Source organism: Dendrobates tinctorius, unplaced genomic scaffold (genome assembly GCF_039654945.1).
Source record: "Dendrobates tinctorius isolate UK_male_01 unplaced genomic scaffold, ASM3965494v1 ptg000020l, whole genome shotgun sequence".
NCBI classification, from domain to species: Eukaryota; Metazoa; Chordata; class Amphibia; order Anura; family Dendrobatidae; genus Dendrobates; species Dendrobates tinctorius.
In genome coordinates, this window is record NW_027361688.1 from 35,382,074 (window position 1) to 35,397,744 (window position 15,671).

Below are 15,671 nucleotides of genomic sequence, written 5' to 3' on the forward strand. Positions count from 1 at the left end.
CTGCTGATTCTGTAGGGAGAGCGTTAGGCAGGGAAGAAGAAAAAAAAACTGCTTCTGCTGCTAGCGATTTTGCCTGTACAACACACCAGTCACTGTGTGTGCAGTGCAAGGGGAGGCTATATTGTGGTTGATCAGTGGTGTCGGTTGTTAGGCTGCCTTCTAAGGCTTCCTGACAGCTGCATTGCTGTTTACCCACTGCTCTGCAAACTGCTTTTTTAAAAGCAATCCCAATTTTTTTTTTTGTCCTGCTGAGGTACTGAGCGTGCATTTTTTCACACCATACAGCGGTGTACGCTCCTCACACAGTACCGTGTAACGGCTGTTATCACAGCCACAGTGAAGCTATCTGTGTGTCACTCTGTGAGAATAAGTCGAGGACATGTTCCGTTCTTACAGACCTGCACCTACTAGTTTTGTCTAGCTTTCAAACAGTTAAATATATTTGCTGTTTGATCACATTCAAAACTATAGAGCGACAGCGTGTGTCAGTCCATATACTTAAAAAACACGGAGCTTGACAATTTTACGTACACCGGACAGCCGTGTACGTGCACGCTCCTCTCAGTACCGTGTAACGGCTGTTATCACGGCCACAGTGAAGCTATCTGTGTGTCACTGTGGAAGGATAAGTGGAGGACTTGTTCCGTTCTTACAGACCTACACTCTAGGGAGATTCCTATTCTGCCCAATTCTACATACACCTTGTAGTTTGTGATACACTAGCCAATTTCTGCCTGTGACATAGCGCTCTGATATTCAGTGGGCCTCACACAATCCAAAAGTGTCCACTAGTGTGTGCAGAAATTCAAAATCTCCCTTATCCTGTAGTCACTTTTTTCACACCTGTGCCATCGAGCCTGTGACATAGCGCTGTGATATTCAGTGGGCCTCACACAATCCATAAGTGTCCAGTGTCCACAAGTGTGTGCAGAAATTTAAAATCTCTGTGATCCTGTAGTCACTTTTTTCACACCTGTGCCATCGAGCCTGTGACATAGCGCTCTGATATTCAGTGGGCCTCACACAATCCAAAAGTGTCCAGTGTCCACTAGTGTGTGCAGAAATTCAAAATCTCCCTTATCCTGTAGTCACTTTTTTCACACCTGTGCCATCGCGCCTGTGACATAGCGCTCTGATATTCAGTGGGCTTCACACAATCCAAAAGTGTCCAGTGTCCACTAGTGTGTGCAGAAATTCAAAATCTCCCTTATCCTGTAGTCACTTTTTTCACACCTGTGCCATCGAGCCTGTGACATAGCGCTCTGATATTCAGTGAGCCTCACACAATCCAAAAGTGTCCAGTGTCCACTAGTGTGTGCAGAAATTCAAAATCTCTGTGATCCTGTAGTCACTTTTTTCACACCTGTGCCATCGAGCCTGTGACATAGCGCTCTGATATTCAGTGGGCCTCACACAATCCAAAAGTGTCCAGTGTCCACTAGTGTGTGCAGAAATTCAAAATCTCCCTTATCTTGTAGTCACTTTTTTCACACCTGTGCCATCGAGCCTGTGACATAGCGCTCTGATATTCAGTGGGCCTCACACAATCCAAAAGTGTCCAGTGTCCACTAGTGTGTGCAGAAATTCAAAATCTCCCTTATCCTGTAGTCACTTTTTTCACACCTGTGCCATCGAGCCTGTGACATAGCGCTCTGATATTCAGTGGGCCTCACACAATCCAAAAGTGTCCAGTGTCCACTAGTGTGTGCAGAAATTCAAAATCTGTGATTCTATAGTCACTTTTTTCACACCTGTGCCATCGAGCCTGTGACATAGCGCTCTGATATTCAGTGGGCCTCACACAATCCAAAAGTGTCCAGTGTCCACTAGTGTGTGCAGAAATTCAAAATCTCCCTTATCCTGTAGTCACTTTTTTCACACCTGTGCCATCGAGCCTGTGACATAGCGCTGTGATATTCAGTGGGCCTCACACAATCCATAAGTGTCCAGTGTCCACAAGTGTGTGCAGAAATTCAAAATCTCCCCTGTCCTATAGACACCTTGTACCTTGTTTTACATTACTATATAGTTTGTTGGATTTTGTCTACATTTCTACAAAAAATTTAAGAAGGCTGGTGGAAGAGGCCGTGGAATTGGGCGGGGGTTGGCAGCTGGTAATGATGGTGTTGGTGGTGGATCTGATGGTAGTGGCAAGAGCAAAATAGGACCGAATGCAGGAGGTGTTGAGCCTGCGTCATCGTCTGGCTCCATAAGGCTTCGAAGGCTTAGTTTTCTAGGAGTTGGCAAACCGCTTTTAAAGCCAGAGCATCAGGAAAAAGTTTTGTCTTACATTGCTGACTCAGCCTCCAGCTCTATCGCCTCCTCTTCTGAAGTTGTAAAAAGTAAAAGCACTGAGTCGTCATTGGAGGCTCATATTCATGAACCACACCTTTCCTTGTGTCCTTCACTCCAACCAAGATTGAAGGATGACGCAGGCCATACTACTGATTACTCCATGGAGCTGTTTTCTCATACCATGCCTGGATTATCAAGTGAAATGGTGAATTACCCAGGCCAAGATGAATCTGACATGGAGTGCACTGATGCACAGCCACTGATAGATGATTCTGCTGGTACATTCACTCAGAGCACTACATTGTGCTCGCAGTGTACAGAGCCAGATTCTGACCCTGATGAGACTCAGGTGCCCCTTCCCACACACTATACCACCATACACGGTGACACAGAGGAAGGTGCACATGACATTGAAGAGGAGGTCATGGATCACCCAGTTGTTGACCCAGATTGGCATCCATTGGGGGAAGAGGGTGCTGCTTCCAATAGCTCAGATGAGGAGCATCCACAGCAGACATCGACATCGCAACAGCTGTTATCTGGCAGGCCCGGAGCACTCCAAAGACAGGATCCAAAAATCAAAAGAGTTGCTGGACAGCTTGTCCAGAGGGTCAAAAGATCACAGCGTGCTAGGCCGCAAAATGTCTGCCAAAGTAGGAAGAGTGCAGTGTGGCACTTTTTTTAACAAAATCCTCATGATCAGGCCAAGGTTATCTGTAAGAAGTGCGCAAAGACCTTTAGCCGAGGGAAAAATCTGAAAAATTTGAATACCAGTTACATGCTTAGACATTTAACCACCATGCACTTGCAAGCGTGGACACAACACCAAACCTCAAGTGCCACATGTGCAACTGATCACAAAGAAGGTAGTCAGCAACGCTACATTGTTTCCCCCACTGTAAGCCCACCGGTTAGCACAGCAGCAAATGTTGAGGTGTCGTTGCAAGGCCACAGCAGTCAGGGAATCCCACTGTTATATCAACGAAATACTGAATCTAGGCCATCAGAAAGAACACTAACTCCATCACCATCATCAACCCTCTCTCAGTCCGCCCTGTCCACCGCTACTTCCACCATATGCAGCTCTCAAGTCCAGCTCACCCTCCCAGACACTATGAGTAGGTCAAGAAAGTACTCAGTCTCTCATCCGCGTACACAGGGTTTGAACGCCCACATTGCCAAACTAATCTCGTTTGAGATGATGCCCTATCGGTTGGTGGAAGGCGCAGCTTTCCGTGAACTCATGGCCTATGCAGTACCACGCTATGACCTACCCAGTCGCCACTTCTTCTCTCGCAAAGCCATCCCAGCCCTCCACCATCATGTAAAAGACCGCATTGTCCATGCACTCAAGCAGTCAGTGAGTGGAAAGGTGCACCTCACAACTGATGCATGGTCCAGTCGGCATGGCCAGGGCCGTTACGTGTCCATCACTGCGCACTGGGTTAATGTGGTGGATGCAGGGTCCACAGGGGACAGCGGTGGTGGGACAGTACTGCCTAGCCCACGGTATAGGAAACAGTTGGCTGTAGGCATTCGACCCTCCTCCTCCTCCTCCAGAAGCGAAAGCTCGTCCACAGAGCGCAGCCGTAAGAGCACTCCATCTGCAGCTGCCACTGTTGCACACGAGGTGTCCCCCTATCGAGCAGCTAGTGGAAAGCGTCAGCAGGCTGTGTTGCAGATGATGTGTTTGGGCGACAGACACACCGCCGAGGTGCTGGCTGAGTACTTGAAGCGACAAACTGAGTCATGGCTGGGCAGTGTACATCTTGAGGCAGGCAAGGTAGTTAGTGATAACGGCCGTAATTTTGTGGCAGCCATAGCCCTTTCAAAACTCAGCCACATACCTTGCTTGGCTCACACCTTGAACCTGGTGGTGCAGTGCTTCCTCAAAAATTATCCGGAGTTAACAGCCCTGCTCCAGAAGGTGCGAAGACTGTGCGCGCACATCCGCCGGTCGCCTGTACACTCCGTTCGTATGCAGAAGCTGCAGCGATTGCTCCACCTTCCCAACCACGGCCTCATTATCGACATTGCAACAAGGTGGAACTCCACCCTGCACATGGTGGAGCGGCTGTGCGAGCAGAGGCAGGCCATAATGCATTTGTGGGAGGATACACGGCCAGGCACTTTGAGAGCAGACATGGAGTTGACAGGTGTGCAGTGGTCGAAGCTGAAAGACCTCTGTAAAGTCCTTCAGTGCTTTGAGGAATGCACACGGCTGGTAAGCGCAGATGACGCCATCCTAAGCATGAGCATCCCACTTATGCGTCAGCTCATGCAAACTTTGACGCACCTTAAGGAGCAGGCATCTGCAGCCAATGTTGATGAGGAGAAGAGGAGGAGGGAATCCTTGATGACATTCAGCCATTGTCTGCTCAGGGACCTCTCCTGGACGAGGTGGAGGAAGAAGAGGAGGAGGATGATGATGGGGATGATTACTTAGGGGAGGAGGATGCATCTCGTGGGGCAAGTGAAAATGTTGGCGTGGCAAGGTCTGGTACAGGGTTTGTGCGTGACTGGAGGGATGTGGATTTGCCAGAAAGTGCTCCTCCAACCAGCACTCGCAGTGCATCATTGACACCGGGAACATTGGCCCACATGTCAGATTATGCCTTGCAGATCCTAAAAAGGGACCCCCACATTGCCAAAATGATGAACGATGACGACTACTGGTTGGCCAGCATCCTGGATCCACGCTATAAAGGCAAATTACAAAACATCATGCCACAGGAGAACCTTGACCTAATATTGGCTAATAAACAAGCAACTCTTGTAAATCGGTTGCTTGAGGCATTCCCAGCACACAGCAGCGGTGATGGTTCTCACACGAGCCGTACGGGCCGGGGGCAGCTTGGCAGAGGTGTTCATGGCGCACACAGCAGAAGTGGCGTTGGAGACAAGGGTTTCATGACAATGTTGTGGACTGATTTTTCAAGTCCCGCTCACACGACTGGTAATACTGCATCGATGGAAAGTGACAGGAGACAGCAGTTGTCAACTATGGTTACAAACTACTTTTCCTCCCATATCGATGTTCTCCCACACAGGTCATTCCCCTTTGACTATTGGGCCGCTAAACTGGACACCTGGCCTGAATTGGCACAATATGCCTTACAGGAGCTCGCTTGCCCAGCTGCAAGTGTGCTATCGGAAAGAGTCTTCAGTGCAGCTGGATCAATCCTGACAGAAAAAAGGACCCGTCTGTCAACCCAAAATGTGGATGATCTAACCTTCATTAAAATGAACCATGCATTGGTTTCCAAGGATTTTGTCCCACCTTCCCCTGATGACACATAGGGTGACAGAAAAATGGCTTGCTTTGGTCCACCTCTTCCTGGGACTTGACCTATTTCGCCTTTTGCATCAGCTGAATGTCCAACATCAACATATGCCACTTTCTAAAACTCCCTAACTGTTCTGCCTCCCCCCCATGGCCGGGGTCACCACCTAGCGCACGACACCGTGCGAGTGCCGTTGCCCTGGACAGGTGGGTAGGCCGACTCTTGGGCGCGGGCACTGGCACAGGGTCCCTCATAGTGCAATCAAGTGTCTCTGACGGTGGTGGTGCACACCCGCCGTCAGACACACCGCCGTACTATGAGAGGCCCAGTGCCTGTACCGACGCCCACGAGTGGGCCCCCCTTGCTTGGGCAGGGCCCCAGCATTTGCAATCTTTACCTCTCCCTGCTCCTCCGCTGTGTAGTCTGGGCCGTCAAATCCATACTGTGCCTGACACCGTCTGAGCCTGCCTCCTGATGTATAGACATATATTTTGAATGTGTACGCTATCCATACATGTTATCCGGGGATACGGTACCCTTTCTCACCTTTGTGCAATCACGTGCAATCCATACTGGGCCTAACACCGTCTGAGCCTGCCTCCTGATGTATAGACATATATTTTGAATGTGTACGCTATCCATACATGTTATCCGGGGATACGGTACCCTTTCTCACCTTTGTGCAATCACGTGCAAGCCATACTGGGCCTAACACCGTCTGAGCCTGCCTCCTGATGTATTGACATATATTTTGAATGTGTACGCTATCCATACATGTTATCCGGGGATACGGTACCCTTTCTCACCTTTGTGCAATCACGTGTAATCCATACTGGGCGTGAGAACGGCTGGCGAGCTGTTAAGCAAGCTACAGCACCTGTGGTTTGCACACGTAAGTTTTTCATTTTTGTAATCAGTGATCCCCATCACTAACGTTGTTCAGCGGGTTATCTGCACCTGTAAGCGACAAACGCTGGCCTTTTCAGTGTAGCGCACATGCAGCCACGGACATGTAAGGGCATGACACACCAGTTATTGGCCAATCTCATGTGCCAGAGCCTCACGTGTCCCTCTAGTAAGCCGGACTCGGACTGCGGGGCATGACGGAGTCTCGTTCGTTAACGGAATTAAGCTTGCAATGTGTGCATCTTTTCTGTAGCTGGCATGGTTGAGGTTTCCCAGGTGGAGTCGAATTTAACCGTAGGCTACACTCCTGGTGGTGCCCTTCTGGACATTCCTTTAAGGTTCAGCTTTGCAACCATACTGCCCACGTAAAACAAACACTTTGCCTTCATGAACGCTGTTTGGAGGGTCATGACTCGTGGGAATAACGCCGCCCAATCAGTTAACCTGCTAGAGAGATCCTTCGTTGCTCCCAAGCATGACATCACACTCCCTAGGAGGAAGGTAATGCCACTGTGGCGACCGTACTCCTGGGGGCGACACAAGTGCACTGATGCCCAGCCACTGCTCGATGAATCTGCTGGTACATTGACCCAGACCACTACATTCCCCTCGCACGCTACACGGCCTGAATCTGACCCTGATGAAACTCAGGTTACCCTTCCCATATACAGTTCCATCTTACACGGTGACAAAGAGGAAGCTGCAGATGAAGGTGCAGGTTCGGCCCACCCGCCATCAGACACACCACCGTACTATCAGGGGCCCTGTGCCAGTGCCGTCGCCAACGAGTGGGCCCCCCCTGCTTGCTCAGGATCACAGCACTTGCAAGGTTGAAATACTGTGCAGTGAGATGGAAGATGGGGACGACGAGGAGTCCAGACTAGTACAGGGATTCCCTAGCGAGGAGACTTATTTGATTGTTTTCAATGTTGGGACAGCAATTTTTGGGGAGCACTATACTCTGGAGAATGATAGATGGGGCCCACCATACACTGGAACATTCCAAAGGTGGACATCAGACACTGGAGCAGCATTTACAGGGCCCATTATACACTAGAGCATTAGAAATGGGGCCCATTATGTTTGGAGCATTATTTGGGCCCATAAGACAGTGGAGCTTCATCCATGGGGACCAACATATACTGTAGCATTATGTGGAGCTCATCATATACTGTTTCAAACATTATATGGGACCAATGATTCTGTATGGAGAAATAGATGGGCCTCGTCATGAGATGTAAAAAGTGAAGTATTTTTCATTGTACTATACCGCTATTTCTCTGCCGTATCGGAGCATGATGAGTTGTGGTATGTGTTAAAGGGGCGCTCTTTCGCCCAGGGCACATGAAAACCTGGATCCAGCCCTACCCCCCCACAACTTTAGCCAAATAACCCCCATTTTTCAGTGCGTAACTTGCATTATGAAGTTAATTAAGGTTGACAAGCTTAAGTAAGAAGAATTGATGCTTTTGGCATTCAAATGGGCACTGTAGGTGTGTTTCCTGTCCTCCTCTCACTGCCGACTTTTATTCCCCATTGACTTACATTGGGTTTCGTGTTTCGGGACAACCCCGACTTTTCCCTATAATCGGACGATCTTGCTCGACCCGACTTTTGGAAAAGTCGGGTTTCACGAAACGAAACACGACCCTAAAAAAACAAAAGTCGCTCAACTCTAGTCACCACCCATCTTGATAAGTTTTCCCCCCTCTCCCATATACTAATGTGGCACAAACAGGAAGCTGATATCACCAAACATTCACATTTTATTTAGGTGTATCCATATACATGGCCCACACTGTAGAATGGTTTACAACTATGTACAAATCACCATACAGGCCAAACATCCCATATAAAGTACAACAATTGCAAATACATTTCAATAAAAGGATTAAAGATCCACATAGTGACATATGTAAATAGCTTGATGTACCATACATACAAAAGGGCCCTGAATATGTTATTAACCCCCTCCGCCAGGACGGGATCTGAGGAGAGGAATGGGGTCTTCGGTCACTGAGGATGGCAGGCAGCAAGGATTCTGGGAGCAGGGTGACAGCAGCACAGAGTACTTCAGGAGAGCAGTGTGCTGGTCTATGGGGGGCACAGAGGGAGATATATGGGGAGGAGCAGGGTGACAGCAGCACAGAGTATTTCAGGAGAGCAGTGTACTGGTCTATGGGGGGCACAGAGGGAGGTATATGGTGGAGGAGCAGGGTGACAGCAGCACAGAGTATTTCAGGAGAGCAGTGTGCTGGTCTATGGGGGACACAGAGGGAGATATATGGTGGAGGAGCAGGGTGACAGCAGCACAGAGTATTTCAGGAGAGCAGTGTGCTGGTCTATGGGGGGCACAGAGGGAGATATATGGGGAGGAGCAGGGTGACAGCAGCACAGAGTATTTCAGGAGAGCAGTGTGCTGGTCTATGGGGGGCTGTTGTGAGTTCATTTTCCCCTTCACTACTGAGGCCCGAGGAACTCCCTCTTCTGGTAAAGAAAGGTAGTGAGCCTGATTATCAAACACCTGAGTCTGATGATGATGACTGGCTGAGTGGAGTTACTGACTGGATATAAGGCTGCCGACGCCCTTCTGCCCTGCGGGTGATTTCTCTGTGGGATCCTTGGAGACCAGTCTGAATTCCTGCTCCTCTAAAGCTAAGTTTGCTGCTCGGCTTTTTGCATTTGTGCTTTGACTTTGTTTTGCTTTGTTTTTCTGGATTTCTGCCATTCCCTGCTGGGGTGTGCTGAATTCCTTTAGCTCTGTCTTCTGAAAATACCTGAGTGCTGATTTAGTTTTTGAAGCCTAGCTGCTTCAGGGTCTTTTTCATATCAGCTTGTTGGCTTATGTTTTTGATAGGGTTTTGGCAGATTGCAGACAGCAGCCTTCCTGTCCTTTCCTATCTAGGTAGTTATGGGCCCCGGCTTTGCTCAGTCTATCTTTCTGTCTGTGTTAGTGTTTTCATCTTGCTTCACCGTCATTATATGTTGGGGGCTGCCTATTGCTTTGGGGTCTGCTCTGGGGCAGTTTAGATTTCCCCTTTCTTTCTTTAGGCCTATTTAATTCTCCGGCTGTGATCGAGGGGTCTAGGGCATCGTAGGAACCCCCCACGGCTACTGCTAGTTGTGTTGATAGGTTCAGGGGTCTGCAATCTGATAGTTGCCAACTTCTCTGGTTTTCTGGACTTAGCTTGTATTTCTGTTTTTGCCTCCTACGGTGACTCATTCATAACAGAATCACCCGCCATACCGCAGATCCTAGGGTACTCAATAGCAGGAAAGAATTGTATAAAAAAAAAAAAAAAGTGTATATTTTTTCCTCTATATCTCTGAGGCCGTAGGGGGAATTTTTTTTTTCTCTCAATGGAGATAAACCAATTGTCTGATCGTGTGGAGCAGCTCGCTGCGGAAGTGCAGGGAATTTCCGCCTACCTTGCTCATTCACATGCTGCTGAACCAAAGATTCCTACACCTGATGTATTTTTTGGGGATCGGTCTAAATTTTTGAATTTCAAAAATAATTGTAAATTATTTTTTGCCTTGAAGCCTAACTCGTCAGGGAGCTCCGCGCAGCAGGTTAAAATTGTCATCTCTTTGCTGTGTGGCGATCCCCAGGATTGGGCGTTTTCTTTGAAACCGAATGATCCTATTCTGACTAACGTGAACGCATTTTTTCAGGCCTTGGGGTTGTTGTATGACGAACCTAATGCCATTGATCAGGCTGAAAAGACCCTGCTGGCATTGAACCAGGGTCGTGATTCTGCAGAATTGTACTGTCAAAAATTCCGAAAGTGGGCAGTACTTACTACCTGGAATGATAATGCCTTGGCTGCTCTCTTTTGGAAGGGGTTGTCAGAAGCCGTAAAAGATACTATGGTGGGATTTCCTGTTCCCTCTGGTCTTGACGATTCTATGTCATTAGCCATTTAGGTTGATCGGCGTTTGCGCGAACGCAAAGCTGCACGAGAGGTGTTGCCACCTGTTAAACAAATGTCTGAACCTATGCAATGTGATAGAGTTTTTTCCAGAGAGCAGCGTCAGGAGTTCAGAAGGCGTAATAAGTTGTGTTTTTTCTGTGGAGATGCCTCGCATATTATTTCTGTCTGTCCTAAACGAGAGAAACGCTTTGCAAACACGTTTTCTGTTGGGGGTGTTCAACCTAAGTTTCTTCTGGCTATTACTCTGATCTGCTCCCTGTCCACATTTTCCGCCAAGGCTTTTGTGGATTCAGGAGCAGCCCTAAACCTAATGGACTTGGATTTTGCTAAACGTTGTGGAATTCCAATGACACCTCTGCAGACGCCTATCCCTTTGAGGGGGATTGATGCTACTCCTTTGGCTAAAAATAAACCTCAGTTTTGGACCCAGGTGGTAATGCGGGTCGCCCCAGACCATCAAGAAAATTGCAGATTTTTGGTGTTGCATAATCTGCACGATACTATTGTTCTGGGGTTTCCCTGGTTACAAATTCATAATCCAGTTTTGGATTGGAAATCTGTGTCTGTGGTGAGTTGGGGTTGTCGGTGTGCCTTTAGTGAGGCTCCGGTGTTTTCCACCTCTCCTCAGTCGCATGATGTTCCTGATTATTTGGCGGACTTTTATGATGTATTTAGTGAGAATGAGTCTGCGTCTCTGCCTCCTCATAGGAGTTATGACTGTGCAATTGAACTGAGCCCGGGGTGTAAATTTCCCAAAGGTCGGCTCTTCAATTTATCTGTACCCGAGCACGAGGCTATGTGATCCTATATTAAGGAGGCGTTGGAGAAGGGTCATATTAGACCATCCTCGTCACCCTTAGGTGCTGTTTTTTTTTTTGTAGCCAAAAAGGATGGATCATTAAGACCTTGTATTGATTATCGTGCCCTCTACAAAATTACTGTTAAATATCAGTATCCGTTACCCCTGATTTCTGATCTATTCTCCAGAGTTAAAGGTGCTTGCTGGTTTACCAAGCTTGACCTCAGGGGGGCGTATAATCTTATTCGCATTAAGCATGGGGATGAATGGAAGACGGCGTTTAATACTCCGGAGGGACATTTTGAGTACCTGGTGATGCCTTTTGGGTTCACAATGCCCCTTCTGTCTTCCAGTGCTTCATGAACGATATTTTCCGAGATTTTGTCGATAAATTTTTGATTATCTATCTGGATGATATTTTGATCCTCTCCAAGGATTGGGATTCTCATGTGGAACATGTTCGGACTGTGTTCCGGATCTTGAGGGAGAATTCCCTGTATGTCAAAGGATCTAAATGCCTTTTTGGAGTACAGAGGATTTCTTTTTTGGGATTTATTTTGTCCCCGTCAACTATTGAAATGGACCCGGCCAAGGTACAGGCCATTTACGATTGGGTTCAGCCCACTTCTTTGAAGGCCCTCCAGAAGTTTTTGGGTTTTGCTAATTTTTATCGGAAATTTATAGCAAAATTTTCTAGTATTGCCAAGCCATTGACTGATTTGACTAAGAAGGGTGCTGATGTGTTAAATTGGTCTCCGGAGGCTGTTTCTTCCTTTCAGGAGCTGAAGCGAAGATTCACCTCCGCCCCGGTTTTGCGGCAACCTGATGTCTCACTTCCATTCCAGGTAGAGGTGGATGCTTCTGAGATTGGTGCAGGAGCTGTTTTGTCCCAAAAGGATCCTGTAACATCTAAAATGAATCCCTGTGCTTTCTTTTCCCGAAAGTTCTCTCCATCTGAACGTAACTATGATGTGGGGAATAGGGAACTGTTGGCCATGAAATGGGCATTTGAGGAGTGGAGACATTGGTTGGAGGGAGCTAAGCATCAAGTCGTGGTCCTCACTGACCACAAGAATTTGATTTACCTAGAGTCGGCTAAGCGCTTGAACCCTAGACAGGCTAGGTGGGCCTTGTTTTTTACACGTTTTGATTTTGTGGTTTCTTTTCTTCCTGGAACGAAGAATGTCAAGGCAGACGCCCTCTCTAGGAGCTTCTTTGCTGATTCTCCTGTGGTGACCAAGCATGCTACCATCTTAGGCGAAGAGGTAGTTCTTTCTGCCATCTCGCCCGATTTGAGACGTGCTCTGGAAGAGTTCCAGGAGGACAAACCTGAGTGTTGTCCCAGTGGAAAGTTGTATGTTCCTGACCAGTGGAAGAAGAGAGTGATGTCTGAAGTTCATTGCTCTGCTTTGGCTGGTCATCCAGGTATTTTTGGTACTAGAGATCTGGTGAGTCGGTTTTTATGGTGGCCCTCCTTGTCTCGTGATGTCAGGAATTTTGTGCAGTCCTGTGGGACGTGCTCCTGGTCTAAATCGTGTTCTCGCTCTAGTGGGTTGTTGATGCCTTTGCCTGTCCCCAAGAGGCCATGGACCCATATTTCAATGGATTTCATCTCTGGTATGCCTGTCTCTCAAAGGATGACTGTTATTTGGGTGATTTGTGATAGGTTCTCTAAGATGGTTCATCTTGTACCACTCCCTAAGTTGCCGTCTTCCTCTGAGTTGGTGCCCCTGTTTTTACAACAGGTGGTTCGTTTGCACGGGATTCCTGAGAACATTGTATCTGACAGAGGAGTCCAGTTTGTGTCTAGATTTTGGAGAACTTTCTGTTCCAGGCTGGGAATTCAGTTGTCCTTCTCCTCTGCGTTTCACCCTCAGACCAATGGGCAGACAGAGAGAATAAACCAGACCTTGGAGTCATATTTGAGATGTTTTATTTCTGCTGATCAGGATGATTGGGTTTCATTTTTGCCCTTGGCCGAATTTGCTTTAAATAATAGAGCTAGTTCTGCCACTTTGATGTCACCTATTTTTTGTAACTTTGGGTTTCATCCTCGATTTTCTTCAGGGCAGGTGGAGCCCTCTGCCTGCCCAGGTGTTGACACTGTGGTGGAGAGAATGCACCAGATCTGGGACCAAGTGGTGGATAAGTTATCTCTCTCCCTGGAAAAGGCCCAGCGGTTTTCCAACTGACATAGGACCATTGGTCCCCAGTTAAAGGTTGGTGATATGGTGTGGTTATCATCAAAAAATATTGCTATGAAGGTGGCTTCTCCTAAGTTTAAGCCTAGATTTATTGGACCTTACAAGATTGTGGAGATTATTAATCCGGTCTCTTTTCGTTTGGCTCTTCCTGTCACATTTAAAATCCATAATGTGTTCCATAAATCTTTGTTGAAGAGGTTTGTTGAACCTGTTGTTCCGGGGGTGGCACCTCCAGACCCTGTATTGGTTGAAGGTAACATGGAATATGATGTAGAGAAAGTACTGGATTCCTGTCTGGCTAGACGGAGACTCCAGTATTTGGTTAAGTGGAAGGGTTATGGTCAGGAGGATAATTCCAGGGTCTCTGCCTCTGATATTCATGCCAAAAGATTGGTGCGTGCCTTTCATCGGGCTCACCCTGATCGCCCTGGTGGCGTGGTGGAGGGTTCGGTGACCCCTCCTCAAGGGGGAGGTACTGTTGTGAGTTCATTTTCCCCTTCACTACTGAGGCCCGAGGAACTCCCTCTTCTGGTAAAGAAAGGTAGTGAGCCTGATTATCAAACACCTGAGTCTGATGATGATGACTGGCTGAGTGGAGTTACTGACTGGATATAAGGCTGCCGATGCCCTTCTGCCCTGCGGGTGATTTCTCTGTGGGATCCTTGGAGACCAGTCTGAATTCCTGCTCCTCTAAAGCTAAGTTTACTGCTCAGCTTTTTGCATTTGTGCTTTGACTTTGTTTTGCTTTGTTTTTCTGGATTTCTGCCATTCCCTGCTGGGGTGTGCTGAATTCCTTTAGCTCTGTCTTCTGAAAATACCTGAGTGCTGATTTAGTTTTTGAAGCCTAGCTGCTTCAGGGTCTTTTTCATATCAGCTTGTTGGCTTATGTTTTTGATAGGGTTTTGGCAGATTGCAGACAGCAGCCTTCCTGTCCTTTCCTATCTAGGTAGTTTTGGGCCCTGGCTTTGCTCAGTCTATCTTTCTGTCTGTGTTAGTGTTTTCATCTTGCTTCACCGTCATTATATGTTGGGGGCTGCCTATTGCTTTGGGGTCTGCTCTGGGGCAGTTTAGATTTCCCCTTTCTTTCTTTAGGCCTATTTAATTCTCCGGCTGTGATCGAGGGGTCTAGGGCATCGTAGGACCCCCCCACGGCTACTGCTAGTTGTGTTGATAGGTTCAGGGGTCTGCAATCTGATAGTTGACAACTTCTCTGGTTTTCTGGACTTAGCTTGTATTTTTGTTTTTGCCTCCTACGGTGACTCATTCATAACAGGGGGCACAGAGGGAGATATATGGGGAGGAGCAGGGTGACAGCAGCACAGAGTATTTCAGGACAGCAATATGCTGGTCTATGGGGGCACAGAGGGAGATATATGGGGGAGGAGCAGGGTGACAGCAGCACAGAAATCCAGGAAACATTTCTGCGGATTGATGGCCTGTTCTGATCCAGACTTTGCATGCAAAGACCCCATTCCCCTCCTCAGATCCTGTCCAGGCGATGTGTGAAAGCGAGGCGACAGGCGCAATCCGGGGTGACGCTGGGAAGCAGGATGGGGGGAAATGTAGCCATACAGTAATGATAAAAATGAGACCCCTCTCTTCAGTTGCCTCACTAGCCCTCCCCTGTCTGCACCTCACTATTACCCCTGACCCGTGTGCAGGTGCTCAGTCAGAACCTCCCTAGAATGGGTCCCCTTTTAGCAGATAATACTGCCATAGTGTTCTCACATAATAGCGCCATATTCTTCACACATAATATCGCCATATACAGTGGGGAAAAAAAGTATTTAGTCAGTCAGCAATAGTGCAAGTTCCACCACTTAAAAAGATGAGAGGCGTCTGTAATTTACATCATAGGTAGACCTCAACTATGGGAGACAAACTGAGAAAAAAAATCCAGAAAATCACATTGTCTGTTTTTTTTTCATTTTATTTGCATATTATGGTGGAAAATAAGTATTTGGTCAGAAACAAGCAATCAAGATTTCTGGCTCTCACAGACCTGTAACTTCTTCTTTAAGAGTCTCCTCTTTCCTCCACTCATTACCTGTAGTAATTGCACCTGTTTAAACTTGTTATCAGTATAAAAAGACACCTGTGCACACCCTCAAACAGTCTGACTCCAAACTCCACTATGGTGAAGACCAAAGAGCTGTCAAAGGACACCAGAAACAAAATTGTAGCCCTGCACCAGGCTGGGAAGACTGAATCTGCAATAGCCAACCAGCATGGAGTGAAGAAATCAACT